The following is a 4,820-nucleotide window of genomic DNA, read 5'->3' as shown; positions in this document are numbered from 1 at the left end:
GGGGTAATGCCCCTCACGACCAGAAGCAGGGGCGTCAGCAGACCAATTTGAAGGGGGCAGGGAAGGAGGGGGGGGGGGGGGACGGTGGGGGGGGGGGGGACGGTGGGGGGGGGGGGATGGGGGGGGGACGACAGGGGGGTAGGGTGACAACAATCCGCAGAAGGCCATCCTTGCATGGATATATTTTTTCTTGTCCTCCCGGACACCGCAAAATAAAAAAAGTGGGTTGGGGGGTTGGCTGGACACCATCTAACTTTTGAGGGCGCTGTTCAAAGTGATTTTGGCCAAAAGGTGGCATGATTTGACATGACATATTTGCTGACAGAACATGAATTTGCCAACCAAAACAGTTAATGCTGGGGTGGGGGGATGTGACACAGAAAGTACACAATTACACCAATCAGTGATAAAGGATCAAATTTGGCGACAGATACATGTAGGACAAATGGTAACACTGCTGACTTGTATACATGATGTAGATAACGAGACGATGGTTAAAATCCTAGCAACCGCAATGCCAAAAGCATTAAAACATGCAATGTATTTAATGCAGATGGAAAACAACATACGGTATACACATTACATGTGTACATTCTTATGGGACATCAAAATCTCTTACAAATCTGAAGAATTGTGCATGCATACAAATTGTATCATAAATAAACTATGAAGTCTCTACACTGTGCATGATGGGCACAGTTAGCCCTGTTCGTCTCATTCTCAAGGCGTGTCTCTCCCCTTGTGTCTCTCAGTCTGCCATCCTGTCCAAGTCTGTTTCCTGCCTCATCATCTCTCATCACAGCACCCTCCCCCCCCCCCCCCCCCCCCCGGCCCAGGAGATCACATGTAATCAATCCTGCCGATCAGATCCTTTTCAAAATCTTCCCTTAATCCAAGGAAACTAGGGGCTGAGCTCAGGGCCCGGCCAAGAAGTCCTCATAAAACTCACTACAGGTGCATGGGATTTCAGTAGGACTATACACAGGAGCATGAAGAAGAAAGAGAAATGTACACCCCCTTGGGAAATACATGTAATCGGACATGATTCAGAAACATCAATTAAAACTGATGGATGTCCAAGACATGTTTTACAGTCTGATGAAGTCATATGGAGACTTAATTAATGGAAATATACATCATTGGCTTTTGCTGTAATTTTCAGAAATGAACTATTTGAGGGGTTAGTACCGTATAATAGATCAAATATTGTTACACTGACATGTTTGAAGTTTTGAGTTCGAAAATGCTGGAAAAACCAAGAAAAACAAAAATGTTCAAGTAGTCTGGTTCCCTGACTCCACTAAATATAAAATGGATCAATTTACAGATGCCGGAAAATTGTAAGGTAAGGGAACCAGTCTAGCTGGCCCGCACCCGTTCATGAACATGTAACCAATAGCAAACAAAATTTGGACTGAAAAAAAGGTAAATTTGGAGCAGTAGTTGAAAAATAGTTAGGTTTTTCATACGGTGGTCGGCCGACCACTGTTGGAATTTTTTACAAAAATACCATTTTCTTGAAAATAACTTCACACAAGGTGCCATAATTTTACAGGATGCTTTAAACTGTCATTTACCAACATCCTAGTAAGGTATTTCGTAAAAATTTGGCAGTTTTATTTTTCGATGTTTGCAAATGTTGTAAATTCCCTTTAATGGAAATGGTAAATATAATATTACCAATACATATTACAATGTAAACCTTCCCTCATTCCATTTCTCCCAACACAATACAAGTACAGTATGTGTGTAAATTTGTGGAATATGGAGCACGTAACATGTACATATTTGTATGTAAGTGTACGGGCCCAACAAATGATTTTTTTTGGGGCATTAAGTTATTCTGAATTTTAGAATTCCTTAGCCTTAGTCGATTTTCAAGCATGCATGTACCAGTATCTTCCTGTATTCCTGTACTGGCAGTTCTTGCAAATAATGTAGTTTAGCCCTCCTATGCAAACATACATTCTGTGCAAATTTGTCCTTTCAGTCAAAATCAATCAAGTGACTGTTTTCAACAGTTAAGAGCTCCCAGCCTATAAAGCAGGATTGCCTGACTGTGACTGTTTGTGTAACCTGATACAGCTATGCTTTGACTGTAGGTGATTGATAAGCCAGCTGTGCCTACCACATGCCTGTTTCTGTCTGTTGACTGAATTTGACTTGTCACAGTGCTTGTTAAATATGGTCTGACTGTTGGTGACTAGCCTGTGTAAAAGGCATGGCAGGGGAAGAGGATTGATAGCTACTGTCTGTGACTGTTCAGATAGAAACCGGTTTTAAATGTGGTTAAAATTTGCTGAAAATATGAACAATCTTGGTAAGTGCATTTTGAGTGAATGTGCATTTAATTAATGCATGCACATGTACCAAATGCAACAGTCCATATTCCTTTTTGCATATCATGCATATGGACGCTGTTATCATATGACTATTATTATATGCCCAAAAGTAATCAATCTATCGAGATTTGAGATTCCATACAGAGATTCCACAATTTCACTGTATCCAGACCGACAATCCCTCCAGGGCATGGACAGTTTATCAAACGGTGCCCCGCCCCCAAATCTGTAAACAAGATTACCTTACCCAACAGATGTACAGAGACCCTGGAATTTCTTGGAAATTGTCCAGGGGCTTCCAGGAGACTTGGTTTCCCAGAAATGGTGCCCTGGATGAGTCTAGCTCAATCATTACTGTGACAGAAAGGATAGGATAAAAGTGGTATTTTTTTCTCCCCTTTTGACTAGATGTGTTAAACTGCCGCGTCAACTTGATTGAATTGCGCGGGGCCTCAGAATCTGGCCTGATTGAGGTGTTGAGAACTGGGCTATACGCGGCAAATGATATAAGGAAAAACAAAAGTGAACAAACTGCGATATCTCTGGCCAGCATACAGGGTGAATAACATTTCGCGAGGCGTTTAAAATCGTGATCAATACTAGAAAACTGAGTTAAAATTGACCCGACTGTACACTCGCAACTGTGTTTTAGATGAAAATACATGCAAGTGAAGAAAGGGAAACCTGACACAAAATATCCTTGAATTTCAAAACAAATTAAATTTTGAAGCGTTGAAATTTTTCCAGGAATTCCATGCAAGAAGTACCTGTAGGGCTGAAATCCCAATTGCAATTAGTGTTTACTTTTTCCCCAACTAAACAACGGCGCAAACATAAGTCAGTGTCTCATTAAATGACAAGCTCTTCTGTAATTGCTATCCCTAGAATTCCAGGAATTTCACAACGGCGCAAACATAAGTTGGAGTCTCATTAATGACAAGCTCTTTTGTAACGGCTATCACTAGGATTCCAGGAATTTCAAGTAAACAAACAATTAAAGGGAATATACATCATTTGCTTTTACTGTAATTTTCAAAAATGGATGGAATTGGGGGGTTGGAACTATATAGCAAATATAGTTACACTGACTTTTTTGAGGTTTTGGGTTCGGAAATGCTATAAAAACCAAGAAAAACAATCATTTTCCTGTAGTCTGGTTCCCTGACTCCATATAAGAAGAAACAGAGCAGTTTACATACATTGGGAAATTGTAAGGTCAGGGAACCAGTCCAGCTGGCTCGTACCCGTTCATAGGTTTGTAATCGATTGCAAACAAGTGCGATGGTCAATTGGGGCCAGTATTTGAAAAAAAAGCCAGTTTTTTCCAACGCTGATCGGCCGATCAGCGTTGGAAATTGATACAAAAATACCACTTTTCTTGAAAATGACAGTATACCAGGTGCCATGATTTTACAGGATGCTTTACACTGTCATTCACTAACAGTCCAGCAAGGTATTTCAAAATGATTTTGGAGTTTTATTTTTTGATGTTTGCAAATGTTGTATTTTCCCTTTAAGAGCCTCTTTATGAGTTCATGAACCCGCTCAATACATAATTCCAGTTGAGACAATCAAAGCGCCGAGAGATGAACACATACTAATCCCATCCAGTAATGATTGTTTGAAATATTTCAAAGAACTGAGGGACTTCGATCAGCTAATCGCTACATTGCACGGTATAAATCGCTTGTTAAATGTGCGCTAATGAGACACAAAATATGTTAACTGCATATATATAACTGTACATCTACCACAGAGCAATAATGTTGCATAACCATTAAAGGGAATATACAACATTTGCAGACATCGGAAAACAACCAAATTTGTACTAAATACCTTACTAGGATGTTGGTAAATGATAGTCTAAAGCATCCTGTAAAATTATGGCACCTGGCGTGAAGTCATTTTAAAGAAAAGTGGTATTTTTGTATAAATTTCCAACGGTGGTCGGCCGACCACCATTGGAAAAACCTAACTATTTTTCAAATAGGCCTAATGCTCCATATTTACCATTTTTTGTTCAGTCCAAATTTTGTTTGCTATTGGTTGCATGTTTATGAATGGGTGCAGGCCATGAGGGGTTAACTTTAACAATGAGAGTGGTTAAATCACTGTGTCAAAATTGAATCAATTGTTTGAAAGAAAAGGATGTCTTCTTTCTTTAAATTAAGCCGGTCCACAAGCCCAGAATACCAGTTTCCCTTCTGCACAAACTTGGCCCAGCACATACAGCTTTGAACCTTGAGATAACAATGCTCAGTCATCCGTGGCCAAACACACACAGGGGTTGTGAGTGACCACTGACTAAAATAGCTAAAAACAGCTGAAAAAGGCGTAAAAAAGCTGAAATCTCCTAAACTTTTGTACACAGCAAGTGAGGGAAAAAGCTGAAATCCAAAACAAAAAAAGCTGAAATCAGCTTTAAAGCTGAGATTTCACAACCCTGCAGTGCACACAATCGAGGTACCATATCATTGG

Source organism: Patiria miniata, unplaced genomic scaffold (genome assembly GCF_015706575.1).
Source record: "Patiria miniata isolate m_02_andy unplaced genomic scaffold, ASM1570657v1 HiC_scaffold_7, whole genome shotgun sequence".
Lineage (NCBI taxonomy): Eukaryota > Metazoa > Echinodermata > Asteroidea > Valvatida > Asterinidae > Patiria > Patiria miniata.
The sequence above is the reverse complement of the archived record's forward strand: the minus strand, read 5'-3'. Positions refer to the sequence as shown.